Source organism: Lytechinus pictus, chromosome 3 (assembly GCF_037042905.1).
Source record: "Lytechinus pictus isolate F3 Inbred chromosome 3, Lp3.0, whole genome shotgun sequence".
Taxonomy (NCBI): domain Eukaryota; kingdom Metazoa; phylum Echinodermata; class Echinoidea; order Temnopleuroida; family Toxopneustidae; genus Lytechinus; species Lytechinus pictus.
The window spans coordinates 78,786,294-78,804,357 of record NC_087247.1 but is presented as its reverse complement, the minus strand read 5'-3'; the positions used below and the strand labels follow the sequence as shown (position 1 = coordinate 78,804,357).

The 18,064-nt window shown below is 35.2% G+C and overlaps 1 long non-coding RNA gene across 1 annotated transcript; it reads left to right on the top strand.

Moving 5' to 3' along the window:
- The first annotated feature begins 9,671 nt into the window (after window positions 1-9,671).
- LOC135153708 (uncharacterized) lies at window positions 9,672-18,064 on the top strand. The gene is made up of 3 exons (XR_010293217.1): window positions 9,672-9,800; window positions 15,282-15,491; window positions 17,228-18,064. It is a non-coding gene; the product is annotated as an uncharacterized LOC135153708 (long non-coding RNA).

Sequence of the window (18,064 nt, the reverse complement as noted above, 5' to 3'; positions counted from 1 at the left end):
TTATTGATTTTGACCACACTGTGGCCAAAAGCAACTTGTCTCTTGACAGACATGAATGTGACCTGTTGCTCCAAGGCACACAAAAGAACAAATCCTACAATTCACCTTTCCGATGAAAAGAGCCATGACATTTAATAATGAGTTGATTAAAAAAGGAATGATTCTGGCTCTCATCACACAATTTATTGGTTTCTTATTTAAGGCATTATAGAGCAAAAGTTCATCCTCATGTTGAGTTAAAATTCAATTAAAGCATCAGTGAGAAAGATGAATATGTGGCCTAAATGTAGCAATGAAAGATCTATGAAAGGGTCATAACAGAGTTAGGAAGGTTTTAAAATTTGTGATATCACATGTACATGCAAGCAGCTACCCAGTAGCTGTTTTTGTGATTAGACCTATACGAATTAAAAACTTTAAAACCTCTAACCTACCTAATATTTCATGTGATATGAATTCCAAAAAAAGCGATTTCATCAAAAATAATTCTCATTGTGCATTCAATTTATTATGAGAAATAGGCATTACTTCATCATCACGCTTCTTAGTAAAAGTCCTGACAAATATCAATCATTCATCATAAACAATAAAACTGTGATTTAAGGAATTGAACACATGTGTGTGTGTGTGTGTAGCTACTCACATTAGAAATAACAAAATTTCATTTTGCACAGTACAATGTACATGTAAGCCTGTCTCAATATAGTCTAACACCTTCAAAAATAAGGAAGATAAATGATTCATATCAAATGGTCTCATAAAGCCAAAAGTACAATACAAAATTAGACTCTACAGCTATATTAAAAAGAAGCTTCTCCTATTTCCCTCCCTCCTACGCCTTGCCCTAAAACAACCACCTGTCACAACCCATCTTCTCTCACCTCACTACAGCCACCTTGGCTTCTGACTGAGTGTAATGATATTTCATATGATATCAATATTGGATAGACAGCTTCTGGTCTTAACTTTCAGACATGATGCCTTTTAAGGCTTGCATTTGTAAAAAAACAACTTTTGCAGTTCTGAATTTCCTAATATCCAACAAAGAGCTGCATTGGTTGCCTACCAACTTTGGATTATAATTTAATAATGCCTTTTATCATAACACAAATTTCAACAACTGTCTGCAACTTTTATTTTTGAAAATGCTTTGACAATTCAGTCAGATAAACAGACTTCTAGGTTGAATAACATAAACTAGCACATCAATGATGTGGAGCTCATCCAACATCTTGCAACAAAATTTTACACAATTTTAATTTCAGCCCAGTTGACACTGTAGTGAATTATATTGGTGACATAAATTGAGGATATAGAATTGAAATTGATGAAGAAATGACATAGAAGCATTTTTTGTGATCTATGAATAAATTTCATATAAATTAAGCATAAATAACTTTCTAGTCAAAATTTCTTAACTCTGTGTAGAACCTTGGTGAACCTCATGTTGCTCTCAGATGGAACAAAAATAATCAAAATCAAATAAATAAGTAATTTTGGTAAGTTTTGAAAATATATGAATGAATTAGCATATTTAATGAATTTCAAAATTCTGTGTTGAATTTTGTATCACCACCTCGAGCTATCATATAAAGCAAACAAAATTGAAATTGATCAACAAATGAAGAAGACATTTTTTGTGTGTGATTTATGAATAAATTTTGCATAAATTAGCATAAATAATTTTCCAGACAAAATTTTGTGTACAAGTTTGGTGAACCTCATGCAGCTCTACCAGATGGAAGAAAAAAATCAAAATCTGTCAACAAATAAAGAAGAAGAGGCATTTTCTGTGATTTATGAATAAATTTTGCATAAATTAGCATAAATAATTTTCTACTGAAAATTTCAAAATTCTTTATAGAAGTTTGGTGAACCTCATGAAGTTCTACCAGATGGAAGAAAAAAAATCAAAATCGGTCAATAAATAAAGAAGAAGAAGCATTTTATGTGAATTTTTAAAATATGCATAAATTAATTTTGCATAAATTAGCATAAAAATTGTTCTGGTCAAAATTTCAAAATTCTGTATGGAAGTTTGGTGAACCTCATGAAGCTCTACCAGATGGAAGCAAAAAATTCAAAATCGGTCAACAAATAAAGAAGCATTTTTTGTGAATTTTGAAAAATGCGCATAAATTAGCATATTTAATGAATTTCAGAATTCTGTGTAGAAATTTTGAATCCCCCACCTAGTGCTATCATATAGAGCAAACAGAATTGAAATCGGACTTGAAATGGCGAAGAAGTAGCATTTTGAAATTGTGGACGGACGGCGGACGCCACGGCATAAGCTCATTTGGCCCTTCGGGCCGGATGAACTAAAAATCACGAAAATTATTTCAATGCATATTTGTTGAGATCTGTTGAATAAAGAACATCATACACTATTAAACTACAGTTTATTACACACCAAAATCTGATTCTGTTTGCAGGAAATCAATCCATCATAATTTCAAAGGGTAATAGCGAAGCAGACTGATGGAAATGAACATCCCCTGGTGATAATACAAGACAGTCAGTCTGCAAGCCCCTGACTTAATGAGCAAATGAGCAAGATTTATCCAAGTCCTCTTGTAGTCCAGGATAGAAGAGGCATAACCTTGTTTTTTTTATATATACAATATTTTTTTATGGTTTCTTGTCAATTCGAGGGTGCTGATTCCGAATCTGAATGATGCCACTTGTGTTACCTTGAGCATTTTCCGCAAATTGGCAAAATCCAATATGGCCGCCAAAATATGCAAATTACCCATGAAAATCATAAAATTGTCGGCACATTGGCTATGAAATGCATGAAATTGTGTGGCAGGAGTGAAGTACTCTCTGAAAAAATAATTTTTGACAAAATATTTATTTTCCTGATATTCAAAATGGCTGCCATAGGCCCTTGTATACTCTATTATGTACAATATGAATAGGGAAAACCAATTTTCACAAAAATGAGCACTAAAAACTGCAAAAAAATCGCGATGTATGAACAAAGTAATATATGCAAATCATCATTACTAATGAGATATATCATTTATTATGTCATATATGGGAACATTGCTGTATTTTGATATCTAAAATAGCCACCACTGGCCCAAACAGTATTGCATACAATGGCAATGGGGTCCAAAACATTCACAAGAGTGATCACTAAAATGCATATTATTAAGATTAAACGAGTAGAATACTGACTAAAAACATAGTTGTTAACGAAATATAGTATTATTATGCCATGTATGTGATGAATGTTGTATTTTGATATTCAAAATGGCTGCCAAAGGCCCTAAAAGTATTATGCGCAATGAGAAAGGGGAGCAAAGAAATCACAAGAGTGAGCACTAAAATGCATATATATATGTGATAAATTAATGGGATACTGTCTAAAAACGTATTTTCTAACGAAATATATCATTCAGGTTTCAAGTTTGTGTTAACTACTGTATTTTGACTTTCAAAATGGCCGCCATAGACATTAACTGTAATATGTACAATGCAAAGTGGGAAACCAATATTCACAGGAGTGAGCACCATAAATGCACGCAATAGTGATATATGAGCAAAATACTGTCTGAAAGCATAATTTCTATTAAGATATATAATTTATTCTGCCAGTTAGGTGATAAATACTGTTATTTGAAAGTCAAAATGGCCGCTACAGGTCCTTACGGTATAATACACAATGTGAATGGGAACAAATAATTTCAACAGAATTTGGCTATGCTTGGCCAAATGGTGATGTATGAGTGAAATATTATCTGAAAACATGATTTATAACAAAATATATCATATCTTATGTAATTTAGGTGATAAATACTGTATTTCAACATTCAAAATGGCTGCCATATGCCCTTTTGTGAACATTATTTGTCTCCACTCAAATTGTATATTTTACGATAAGGGCCTATGGTGGCCATTTTCAATTAAAAATGCAGCATTTATCACCTTAATTACACAGCATTATGATATATCTCGTTAGAAACCATGGTTTTAGACAATATTTCACCCTTACATCACAATTCACAATTATATGCAATATTTAGTCAAGCAAAGCCAAATTCTGTCCAAATCATATGTCCCATGTTACAATGTACGCAATACTTTTAGGACCTATGGCAGCCATTTTGGATTTTAAAGTACAGCATTTATTACCTCCATGACTAATATGTGATGTATTCAGTTAGAAATCATGTTTAAGACAACATTTTTACTCGTGCATCACAGTTATATGCATTTTATGATTCTCACTCTTGTGAAAATTAGTTTCCCTATTCGCATGTTACATAATTTAGTTAGGGCTTGTAGAGTTTATTTTGAATGTCAAAATACAGTATTTATCACCTATATGGCAGAAGAAATGCTATAATTTATAAACAAAAATATGTTTTCAAATAACATTTTACTCATACAACAGGATTATATGGATGTCATAGTCAAGCAAATCCAAATTCTTACAAAATTATATGTCCCCATTCACATTGTAGATAATACTGTTAGGGCCTATAGGGGCCATTTTGAATTTCATAATCACTTATCTCATGCATGACAAAAGAAATGATATGTCTTGCTATAAAACAATGTTGTCAGACAATATTTCACTCGTACACCATGATTACATGCATTTTATGTTTCTTACTCGTGTGAAAATTAGTTTCGCCATTCGCATTGTACATGATAAATATAGGGCCTATGGCAGCCATTTTGGATTTCAAAATACAGCATTTATCACATAAATGGCATATTAACAATTATGGTTTTAGTCAGTATTCCACTCGTTTACCTTAATAATATGCATTTTAGTGCTCACTCTTGTCATTTTTTGGCCCCGGCCTTTGCCATTGTAAATAATACTCCTTGGGCCAGTGGCAGCTATTTTAGATATAAAAATACAGCAATGTTCCCATGTATGACATAATAAATGATATATCTCATTAGTAATGAAGATTTGTATATATTACTTCGTTCGTACATCGCGATTTTTTGCAGTTTAGTGCTTATTTTTTGAAAATTAGTTTTCCATATTCATATTGTACATAATAGAGTATACAATTGCCTATGGCGGCCATTTTGAATATCAGGAAAATAAATATTTTGTCAAAAATTATTTTTTCAGAGAGTTTTTCACTCTTGCCACACAATTTCATGCATTTCATAGCCAATACGCGGACAATTTTATGATTTTCATGGATAATTTATATATTTTGGCGGCCATATTGGATTTTGCCAATTTGCGGAAAATGCTCAAGGTTACACGAGTGGCATCATTCAGATTCGTAATCAGCACCCTCGAATTGACAAGAAACCATAAAAAGATATTGTATATATAAAAAAACAAGGTTTGGTCAATTACCTATGGGGCCTATCCTGGACTATTGTGGCTGAATTCATGTCCCTGCAAAATCTCGTGAATTGTGAGACTTTGTTTCTCAAAGAATTTAACCACTTTCTCCCTGAGTAAAATTGATTATTTTTGTACCATATAAAAGAGTAAACGTTACACTTTAATACTGATTATTTCTTTTGAATAAAATACAATGTATGTTGATAAATAAGCGTATTTTAGGCATAAAAAGATGCCTCAAACAGAATTTTCTTCCTCTTTTTTCTCTTGCAAATTGTGCAAAATTTTGTGTTTTAGGCACAAACATTATTTACATCATCAGAAAGCTCAAACTCTATACTTTCTTACAATGTCACTCTTTGATATGTGGCACCTTTTAGATGGGTCAGCAGCCAGCTTTATCCACCAAAATGCAAGACGAGATTTCTGAAATTTCTGAGTAGCATAAAATCCAGAGTTCTGATTGGTTGAATAGTGTTTTCAAAACAGACGCGGGTAATTTGAAGAGATTACCACATGGTGTGTGTGACCTTGCAGAGGCCCAGTGTGGGAAATTGGAATTTGCTTGGGTGTGTGGTCTCTATATGACCAATCAGGGCGCATTATTCTTGTTTTTAAACTGCTAAAAGTACTTGGCCTATGAAAAGCTGCCTGCTGACCCATCTAAGATACCTCTTCCTAATAAAAATTATATCATGTTAAAGCTTAGATATTCAGCTTTATCATAATCCAAAAATTATTTTGGCCCAACCAGAAATTAAGTGTAGAAACAACAAGTTTTGTTGCATGAAAATAATTATGTTTCATGTTTTAGATCAAAAGTTTCACCTATGTTACAAAATCGTTTTAAAAATCCAGACACATGACCTGAAAGAATGATTTTTTTCTTTATAAAGATACCAAAAACATGAAATTTGGTCAATATTTAGAGCAGCAATGGCCGAATAAAAGAGGTGTTTTCATCAGCACCAAGCTCATTAACAATGCAAAAACCCTCTAGTCATGAATATCTTTTGGATAAAAGAAGCTACTTTTTCAGGGCTTGCCGACTGACTGAAGACATAAAGGGAATGGGGAAAAGACCAGTATCCAAAACATGTACATGTACGTCTGAACTGAAGTGAAAATGGCAACAAACTCAGTGAGGAAAGGAATGCATATAAAAACATGGGTGTGCCTCCAAGGGTGCGTTTATCCGCCACTTTTTTACCCTAGAATCATGATTTGAATCATGATTCAAATCATGATTCTGCAGAATCACGATTGCGTTTAGTCGAAATTGAATATAATCATGATTAGAATCACAAACATGAAACACAAAAAAAGGGGCGTTTGGAAAGACGTTTCTGCAGAATCACGTACGAAAATGTTCGAATAAACGATATCGTGATTACAATCATGATTATATGACCTCACTGTTGTGTCGGGCTACTTTCGGTTTGACTCTTGCCAAGCTCAAGGCGCTCTATATGCTCATTGTATGTACATGACTATGTACTATGAATTCATTTCTTGTCATGTTCAAGTTCTGTGTTGGTCATCGCATCGTCCACTACTTTTCATTTTTTGGTCATGTCTTCAACTTCAAGTTCTAGTAAATGAATTAACTGGACAGACAATGATCTCAGTTGTTGTTGAGTATACAGTATCAATATCAAATTGGATCTACGCTGAAATTCACTTCCGAACACCATTTTGGATAAACTAACAAGATGAATAGAATGGACCCTTTATGATAGAAGTAAACAAAATGAGGTATAGACTGAATTCTGATGGAAGCAAAAGAATTTTCGAGAGCCGAAACACGTGCGAAAAACTTCCTCTGTCAAACTGCGCACTAGTGATGCGCACTGGATTGGCCCGAATCTGAGGAGAAACAGCATTGGAATGAAGGTCGTCTAAACGCTGATTCTGTGATATTGTGATTCATGTTTGTGTTTTGAATCATGATTCTGGCTTGAGGTCGCATAAACGCAGCCTTAGTCAGATGGAGGTCAACTCCAAATATATTTCAGCATGGACCCTATTTCAGAAAACAAAATAATTAAATACTTGTTTGTTTGCCATGGGGAAGAAAAACAAGATATTTGTGCCATTCTACTATATGTGTCAGGCCTATACTGTATAGTGTACCCACCTACTATTGTCACTTTCTCAAAGAAAGAATATCAATTTTTCATCAGCCTAAAGCATTCTATTTAAAGAAATATATGTGTAGCCTACAAAAATACCCACATCAGTGGAGGCGCAAACTGGAAGTAAGTAAGATATACATGTAGAAAGGTGATATAGGATTTCCTTCAATACAGCAATTAATTATTTACTCCAATATGATAACATCCTATAAGAGTCAAAGAAGAATCAGAATGATGTCATTATTTTTTCAGTTAATATCATATGCATCATTCAGAATGGTGATAGGATGGCGATAGAGAAGCAAACACTTGACAGATTAATCAGTCAACTACTGAATTAGTAAACTCCAAATCTTGGCATAAATGGATGAAAGTAGTTCTTGTGGTTGTTGGCATTTTCTAAGGAGTGAACAATCTCTACATAAATCTAGACTTCGGTCCTACATCAAATCAATTTAAAGGATGGGGGCATGATTGTTTGAGGGAAATAAAGAAGCTAATATTTTTAGTCTAGAGCTGGAATTGATTTCAAGGGTTGGTCTACACATGCATAGTCTTCGGGCAAAGGCCCTCATTGAAAATTTGATCACCAAGTGGGTCTCTATGCGAAGACAAGTGCTCACATAAAATCTTGCTGTTTATTAAAAGGACAAGTCCACCCCAACCATTAGTTGATTTTGATAAAAGAGAAAAATCCAACAAGCATAACACTGAAAATTTCATCAAAATCAGACGTAAAATAAGAAAGTTTTGACATTTTAAAGGTTCGCTTAATTTCACAAAACAGTTATATGCACATCCTGGTCGGTATACAAATGAGGAGACTGATGACATCATCCACTCACTATTTCTTTTGTATTTCATTAGATGAAATATAAAATATTATAATTTTCTGCTCATTGTCAAGTGAAACAAAGCTTAATTCCTCCCTGAACATGTGGAATTTGCATTGTTTTAATACTGCATGGTTCAGTCAAGTTGATCCTTAATGTCAAATCTGTAAAAAATGAAATATTGTATAATTCAAACAATAAAAAACAAAAGAAATAGTGAGTGATGGACATCATCGACTGTTTCATTTGCATGTCACTGAGATGTGCATATTTAACTGTTTTGTGAAAAATAAGCGAAACTTTAAAATGTCTTTTTTGGTGGGGGTGGACTTGACCCTTAATTGAGAGGGCCTTCACTAAAAGGCATAATAGGCTGCACATTCAGAACTTTAACTCGAGTGAGGAGTTTGCACAGTAGACATGTAGGCCTCAATGATACACGTGGAAACATAGTAAAAAATTCAAACATAAAATGTTTTAAGAAAGTATCGAATTCCCTTGGACCGATCATTGAATTTAAAGAAAATCCAGCTTATTAGTGCTAGCAAAAATTACAAAATATAAAGAGCTCACAAACTGCAAAATAGACTATGTAAACAATACATACATGTACGACTACTGTGTGAAGCGAAAGAGAATACTGCAGCGTGCATTTTTATGGGGCGCCAAGTGTCCGCCAGTGAATTCCGTCCAAATCACGGCATTCCGTACACAAAATGTGTTTTTATTCAGACGAAAATCATTTCGTCATGACGCTTTTTTATTTCGTACACAAAATTTATTTTTTGTCACACAAAATCAATTTCGTCTCGACGAAATGCACGAAATCAATTTCGTCTAGACGAAATGTAATTGCGTCCACAAAGTTTATTTGGCGTGCCATACGAAATGAATTTTTATCAAACGAAATGGCGCACCAAATGTCCGATGGTAAATTCCGTCCAATTCACGCCATTCCGTACACAAAATGTGTTTTTGTTCATATGAAAATCATTTCGTCATGACGCAGTTTTATTTCGTATACGAAATTATTTTTTGTCACACAAAATCAATTTTCGTCGAGACTAAATGTAATTGCGTCCACAAAATTTATTTCGTTGCGATGCGAAAATCTATTCCGTCGACGAAATCATTTTGTGTCAAAACCACAAAAAAATTTCGTTGACGAAATGATTTTGTGTCAAAACACAAAAAAATTTCGTCGACGAAATGATTTTGTGTCAAAACCACAAAAAAATTTCGTCGACGAAATGATTTTGTGTTTTGAGTCTTTTTGACATAAAATCATTTCGTCTCCTCTGATCTCGAAGGGGACATAAGAAGGTCGCTGATTGGCTGCACCTTGCTCAAGCTGTTTTCGCTCGATCCGCGGGACGATCACACTTTTTCACAGCTCAGATTGGCATGTTGGTGAACTTATTAGCTTAGATTTCACGTTATTCATGCCTACATGAGCTGCATACAACTGCTCTAATCGGTAGGATGTGGACGGACATTGCATTCGTAAGTTCAGCTATGTTTTCGACTTCAAAATTACGTTGAAAAAAAAATGGGAATTCGTTAGTCGTTACCAAACTTGCATTTGCAAAAAGCTGTGTAACAATACTAGTCCCGTGTATTTAAGTTTATGTACTGTAGTCAGCAGACCATTGGGGGGGGGGGGGTTGGTCTTTTCTGCACACCTAAAAAGTAAAATGGTTATGAATTATACAGGTTGAAGATATTTAGGCCTTGATCTTAATAAATAATGTAAAATTCATTCCGAGCAAAATGCTGAAAATTTCATTGAAATTGGATGACAACAAAAGTTATTGATGCCTGGCCGTACATGCCGTATGAAACTCTAAGAGTCTAACGTTAGGCTACTCCACTCAGTGACTCACGCGTATTGCGAGGTTAGTATTAGTATACTAACCTCGCACCATTAACCACGTTTGGCAATGGATTTCTAACTAGTGGGTCACGCGTGCTGTGATCCCACTTCTGGTGTCCACAACACACAACTTCTATTGCTTGATTTTTCTGTGCGCGGCGGCATGTAATGAACCCTTGAGTGACTAGGCCTAAAAAACTCAGGCAATGGTTCGTATAGCCAGCCATTAATCAGTATAGGTGAAGCAGAGGTTAGCAGTAGTGAAGTGTAGTGGAGCTTACACGAACCATCGCCTGCTGTACTAGTATAGTTGTGGTAGCCCTGGCCCCACTCATTACTAGTTCGAGGTTAGTGGCTACATATAGTTGCTACAGTACATGTATAGATCTATAGTACTAACCTCGTACACCGAACTGCATTTGGCCCTGGATTTCTGTGAAGTTGGCAAACATCGCTTCATTACAATACAGAATTAATATTTGCCGAAACTCCTCGCTACTCATCGGGGCGCTTTGCGGTGAGTAGCCATAATACAAAAAGTCAATAGTATATTTTTAATTAGGCCTAGGCCTAAATCAAAATCATATTTAAAAAAAAGCAAATTTGATTACTTTGGAGTTTGGACTAGAAAGTGACTTTGCGTGTCTCTTCTTTTTACGCAAATAAAAGGAAGCCTGATGGTGGCGCTAATAAATTTCACAGCCTTGATTCAGGCTCGCTTCAAATGCAGCTCCTCGGTAATTATGCCCCCGCAGACAAAGTCCGGAGGGGGCATTAAGCGTTGCCCCTGTCCGTTGATTCGCCCGCCCCCCCAATTGGTTTCCGCGCAATAAATCGAAATATATTTCGATTTATATATATTGATTTTAAAAAAAATTGGTGTGTAGGTACATGACACCATAGTACAGGCTAACTTTGAATTCGGAGTCTGCAGGTCCAAGGTCACAGCTCATGAAATATCCGAGTTGGTTTCCGCATGATGACTTATAAAATATTCAACAGATTTATAAAAATTAGGGTGTGTAGGTAGATGACACCATATACAGGCTAAGTTCGGAGTCGGCAGGTCAAAGGTCACGGCTCATTAAATATGCAATTTAGTTTCCGCATGATTACTTATGAAATATTCTACATATTTAAACGAATTTGAGTGTGTAGGTAGACGACACCAAAATACAGGTCAAGTTCGAATTCGTAGTCGGCAGGTCAAAGTTCACGGCTCATTAAATATGCAATTTAGTTTCCGCATGATTACTTATAAAATATTCTACATATTTAAACAAATTTGAGTGTGTAGGTAGATGATACCAATACAGGCTAAGTTCGAATTCGGAGTATGCAGGTCAAAGATCACAGCTCCTTAAAGATATCTTATGAAATATTCAACAGATTTTTAAAAAATTTGGGTGTGTAGGTAGATGATGATGATGCACAGCATTTTTACAGCGGCGTAACAGGGTTCGGTGGCCAGGGGGGGGGGGGCAAGAGCCAAAAATTTCCCGGTCATATCATGGTATGAATATAGGCGTAATGGTGTAGTAAGGCGACTATTTTGAGAAGGCCAGAACTTACCTTTAAAAAAAGTTGCGAGCGAGCGAAGCGAGCGAGCAATTTTTTAAATACCTTTTTAATACAAAAATCCAATTTTGTGATAGATTTTGACATGATATCCAGATAATAAATTTATTTAATTCTTCTCTCTTTAGATTCCTTTTTTGTCACGGTGGTCTGTACGCCACTGTGAAGAGGATTCTTTGCGGCAGTAGCGTGAAGAGTAAAAAACAAAACAAAAAAACAACGAGGAGCGCAGTATAGAACATGTGCCAAAAGGCTGCTTTATATATATAAGTCCTGAGCGAGCGAAGCAAGCGAGAAAAAAAATCAACTTTTCATGAGAATCTAACTTTGAGCTATTTTTTAACATATTCAGTAATTAAAATCATATCCTACAATACTTTTCCAACAAAAAAGGAGGTAATTCCTCCTTTTTTTGTTCTTGGCTGTAGAACTTTTTGGGGCCATGGCCCAACCCTTCCATACGCAGTGCTGTGTGTTTGGGGTCCAGGGCAGAGCCCCAGGAACTTCTTGATATCAAAGCCATTTAAACCTTGCAGATTTCCCCAATTTTAATCAAATCGCGGGCATAATATAGCTTTTACACAACACATTTATTCAACCCAGTTGCGTAATGAACCAAATATTTTGAGGGGGCAAAACATAGAAATGTGGGAAAAATTTGTAAAAAGTCGCCAGTGTGCAAAGCGAGCTGGAAAAAATTGCCTATTGAAATTAAAATCTAATTATGTGATAGATTTTTCCATTATTATCAGCAAATAACACATTTCCTTGTTTTTATTCATTTCATTATACGTCATGTACGTTGTCTCCTATAAAATTTCTTTTATATCCTCTTGGGTGTGGAACCACGACCCCCCCCCCCCCCCCCCCCGCCTGTATGGCAGTGATTGAACGTGATTGAACGGGGGCGTTATAGAGCCATTTGAAGATTATAAATGAAGAGCCCCTACTTTGTGGGGTCTGGGGCAAAGCCCCGGTAGCTTATTTGCATAAAATTTAGAAAACTTATAGCACAATGTTGTATGCAGTCCATCTTTCTTCCCGCTCTTTAATTTCAATCATCAGCAGCCCGGTCGTGTTATTTTTTTTCTTGTTCCTTTTCTTTGTTTTCTAATTTAGCTCTTGACTAATTACATTCTACCTTCGTTTCCCGCTATTGTTTGCCATTTTGTCATCTTTTAATTTATTTCCCACCGTGCTATTGCAGTACATAGGCCCTTTTCTCAATGATTTGTTCTTTTTCAAATGTTAATTCTATCGTACATTTTCCCGCTTTCCTCCCTTTTTTACTAAAAACAGTTTTTTCTTCGTTGTCTTTTTCCTTTTCTCTTTCCATTTCCCTTTCCTCCTTTTCTTTCCCCTTTCCTTCCCCTTTCCCTTTCTTTCTCCCTCCTTTTTTTCTTTTTCCCGTTGTTTTTTAATTTTCCCGGTGAAATCCGCCAGGGGGGGGGGGGTAACTTGCCCCCCCTGCCCCCCCCGCCTGTTACGCCACTGCATTTTTATAGCACCATATATCTGTCAAAGACATTCAAAGGCATATTGGAGGAGCCAGCCAATCTGGGTCGCCTACAAGGGCGCGCACACAGAACTGTGACCCGCAGGTCTCTCCTCCCGATAACTGGTTGGGGGAATGCAGGTGGACCACTACACAGGGTCATTAAATATGCGAGTTGGTATCCTCATAATAACTTATAAAATTTCAACAGATTTTTTAAAAATTGGGTGTTTAGATAGATGACACCATAATACATGCAAATGAGCCTCGAAATTCAAAAATTATAATATTACATAATAATTCATAGAAAATGAATTATATTGTACACAAGTGGGATAAATCATTCAATAGTAATTGTAATGCACAGAATTATAACAAGTGTTGGTAAAACATCACAAAACCATTCATTTTAAAGTAGTAAAATAATTGAATTGACAAAGATTCTACCACTTCAGGCCATCCATAATTGGACTCGTACTCGTCGCTTTCAGACCCTTCTCTCTCTAATATACGCATAGAATTTATAAAATCGTGTGTTTCGGTATCTAAAGAGTTTATTCATGATGATAATATTTTGATGGTGTTTGGAATCCTAAAAACCTGTATAATTATCATCATTTTAGGAAGAAAGCCTGTATGGTTTACTTAAACTATTCAAATTTTATATCTGGGGATACCCATCTCAATGTCCACATACATGTGATTTTTTTTTGTCATGAAATGAATTACTGATAATTTCATTTCATCAGCAATTTAATGCCCATGTCTGCATGTTTGAGTATGTTTTATGCATATTTCGCCTCTGCTATTATTTTGATAGGATGTATTTCCAAATTCATCACAATAATTGTAAGTTTTATCATAATTTTACTTTTTGAAAATTATGCTATTTTTGTTCCACCAATAGTATCAATATGACGATATCAATGGATTCTAGTTAATCCTTTTGGGTAAGATTGGAACTAACTCTGTGTTTAATAGATAAAGATATATGACTAACTTGTCCAGGTAATGAGAAATGGGCCCCTGCTGAGTAGGCCTAGAGTTTTTATGCCCCAGCAGACGAAGCCCGGAAGGGGCAGTAAGCGTTGCCCCTGTCCGTCCCCCCACTTGGTTTCTGCGCAATAACTCGAAAAATATTTAATGGATTTTAAAAAATTTTGGTGTGTAGGTAGATGACCACAAAATACAGGCTAAGTTCGAATTCGGTGTACGCAGGTCAAAGGTCACATCTCATTATATATGCAAGTCGGTTCAAAGGTCTAAATTTGTTAATTAATTATATATATGCATATTGGTTTCTGCATGATATTAAGTTCAATCATATTGAATGGATTTCTGATCGCGTTAAAGGGGAATCCAGCCTTGGCCATTAAATGTTGTGTTGGGAAGGAGAAATATAAATTAAACAGAATGGGGAAAGTTTGAAAGAAATCAGACAAGCAATAAGAAAGTTATAGCTGCTTTAAAATTGAGATCACTAATACTATGTAGATTTCAAATTGGCAACTGGATAAGTAAATTATGACAAGGGGCAAGGACAACTTTCCCATAGGCCATGTACTTTATTATCAGGGATTAGTGGTTTTCTCCTAAGTACCCATTCCCCTGGGGCAGTAATCTAAATATAACTCAGGTAGTATATTGTTTTATGTCCTCATGAAAGAAAAATATTAATTTGAAATAAAACTTTTGGGAAAAAATCACATTTTCGCCATAATATGAATTGGAGTACATGGAAGAGTAGTCCTTGCCTTACATCACTATGACATCCCATATGCAGCCAATTTGAAGTCTCCATGGGTACAGTGATTACCAATATTTACAACTTTTAAAAATTCATAACTTTCTTGTTGTTTGTCCAATATTGTTCAAACTTTCACCTATCAACTTGTCTGATTTTTCTTTTCCTTATAAAAACAATTTTTTATTTGGGTTGGATTCCCCTTTAAGCGGGGGCATCTGTGTCCTTTGGACAAGTCAAATTTTCTTAATTATGTGTAATTGATTTTATGACATGTGTTTACATTTGCTGCAGATTCCCATTCAGCCGTTGGACTGAACCTGTACTGTCTGTAACACAGTATGGATGGTCAATATGAAGCGAGCTTCATTGAATTCCTCCAAGAGCTCTGTACTCCGTTCTGACCATTTTGAAGATGGTTGCTTTGACAGGACTGGGCAAGTGACTCGTCTTAGACAGGATGCTGTCCCAACCATGTTTGATTTCCTGCCTCGTCTTCAGAAGGTACAGTAGATCTATATCATACATGTGTTCTAAAGAAATATTTTCTCTGTATTATCTACCTTTGGTTTGATAGAACATTGCTTTAAATATTCCATTTTCAGTAGCCAAATAGAGATGAAAATTATCCTATTTGGGAGGGTAACCATGGACCTGGGCCTATACTGTGTATTTACAGTAAACTCTTACTAAATAAACAAATATATTAAAAATTTGGTTTACCCTACATAATAATCCTGGGCTACTTTGAGATTGCATAGCCCGGGGGGGGGGGGGGGGCCTTTTTGGTCCCCCTCTTCAGATCTCCATGCACTGTCGATCGCAACGAAAACCGATGCACACGTCACCATCAATGTAATCTGCAAGCATGGAGCTCGACATTTTTTTGACCGCGTCACTCGTTGACTTTTTACTTTCAAGTCTTGCGCAACTTTTGAGACCAAAATTGTGACCCCCAGGTACAGGGTTCCGAAATTACGCAACATTTCGTAAATGCATGCAGAACCAAAATTGCTCAAAAACGTGTATTTGTGTACAAATCCAATGCAAGTAGTGTTTTTAGCCAAAATTTATAAAATGTATCATATTTTTCCTTTTACTGCTCAAAATCAATTAATTTTATCTTGTTTATGGTAAAAAAAAACGTCTCCGACAATTTCCATTGAAAAAACAATAAAATACATAAAAAAATGAATGTGATGTTGACAACTTTTTTAAAAATTAATTTAATCAGATGCCTATAAAGAGTAAGTGAAACAAAAATGAGCATTTTAGGGGCATTATTTTGTTAATTAGAGCAAACTTATGATTTTACGCATTAATTAACATAATGAGCAATGAGATTTTTCGCAGATTTTGATATTATGGTATTGTAGATAATGCCATGGGTAACGCGCGTGCCAATTCGTCGCGATTGCGAGATCAACGGCCAAGATCATAAGGGGGGCTGAATCAGCCCCCCCCCCCCCCCCCCCGTCTTCTTAGGCGTCGAAATAGCCCAGTCTATTTAGGGTTAAAGATAAATCCCTTAATAATTCCCCAAATTCTATGATTTCTAAACAAATGTGCTCCTGAAGAAATGGTAAATCAAATTTCTACTTTTATGTATTTTATTGGTTCTATAATTCCATACGTATTTCTTTGTTTTGGGGCCTTATGTATTTTATAGTTTTTTTTCAATGGGATCACTTCGTGGCACTATTCCAATTATAAAAAGCAAGATTTGATTATTTCCAACCAATTAGTGCAAGAATAATGATGCATTTGTCAATTGTGACTGAAAATAGAATTTCCATTGGATTAAATATGTATACAAAATAATATTTTTGAGCAATTTTCGGTCCAACATGAACTCATAAAATGTTGCGTAACTGCGTATCTGGGCGTCTCGAATTTTGTCTAAAAGCTCTGCGAGAATTGAACGAAAAAGAAAATTGTGGTACCTCGTTTCTCATTGTGGACTTATCGTGAAAAATGTGGATGGGGGGGGGGGCTTATTAAGCCCCCCCCCCCCCCCCAGGGGCTAGATAGGGTTAATATATCATCATGAATATTTAAAAAAAAAAACATTTATTTTGTTGCAAGTCACTGGAAAAGGTTTGATTCCTAAATAAATATTATTCTTCATGTATTATCAAATATTTAATTGAAAAATTTAAAGCTATCTTTTCATTCTTCTATCTGTTTTTGTTCAATATTTCTTATATGTTTCTTTTTTTTAATTCATTCATCTCGTACAGAATTCACCCAAGCCAAGGAATTCCCCGAAAGAAAGACGTTTTGATTCAGCAAACAACCTCCCAGATACTGCAAAGTCTTCAGCACCTTCATTTCTCGAGGACCACTCCTACTCAATATCAGAAAGTCCAAGAGAGGTAAAGTGGAAGATAACAGCAATAATGGACTGTATTAAGAACTTGGAGAAGAGGCTGAAAACCACACACAAGAAGTCCCGCCGTGTACATTACTTGCTCTTAAGTTTGGACAAACATAACTTGCAAAACTTTACAACAAATAATTACCCCAATGTGCATTCTGATTATTTAAAATAGCTCAATGAAATAGTTTATCAGTGGGCATGTAACAAAAGTGAATTCATTAAATTTGAACGTGTTGCAAAAATGATGTCTTACAGTATATTCATTCTGACTTAGAATGTCAGAAGAGAAAAAAGTTTGTGAAAAGTAGGAATGACGGCAAGATGACAGAAGAATAAAACAGGATAGAGCAAGGGGGACAGATAAAGGACAAGTCCACCCCAAAAATTGTTGATATGAATAAAAAGAGAAAAATCCAACAAGCATAACACTGAAAATTTGATAAAAAATCGGATGTAAAATAAGAAAGTTATGACATTTAAAAATTTTGCTAAATTTTACAAAAGAGTTATATGCACATTCTGTACACAGTCAGTATGCAAATGAGGAGACTGATGACGTCATCCACTCACTATTTCATTTGATATATAGAATAAGGTATATTCTAATTTTCTCCTTGTCATGTTAAACAAAATTTTATTCCTCCCTGATCATGTGGAATTAGCATTATTCAATACTTTTTTGGTTCAGTAAAGTTTG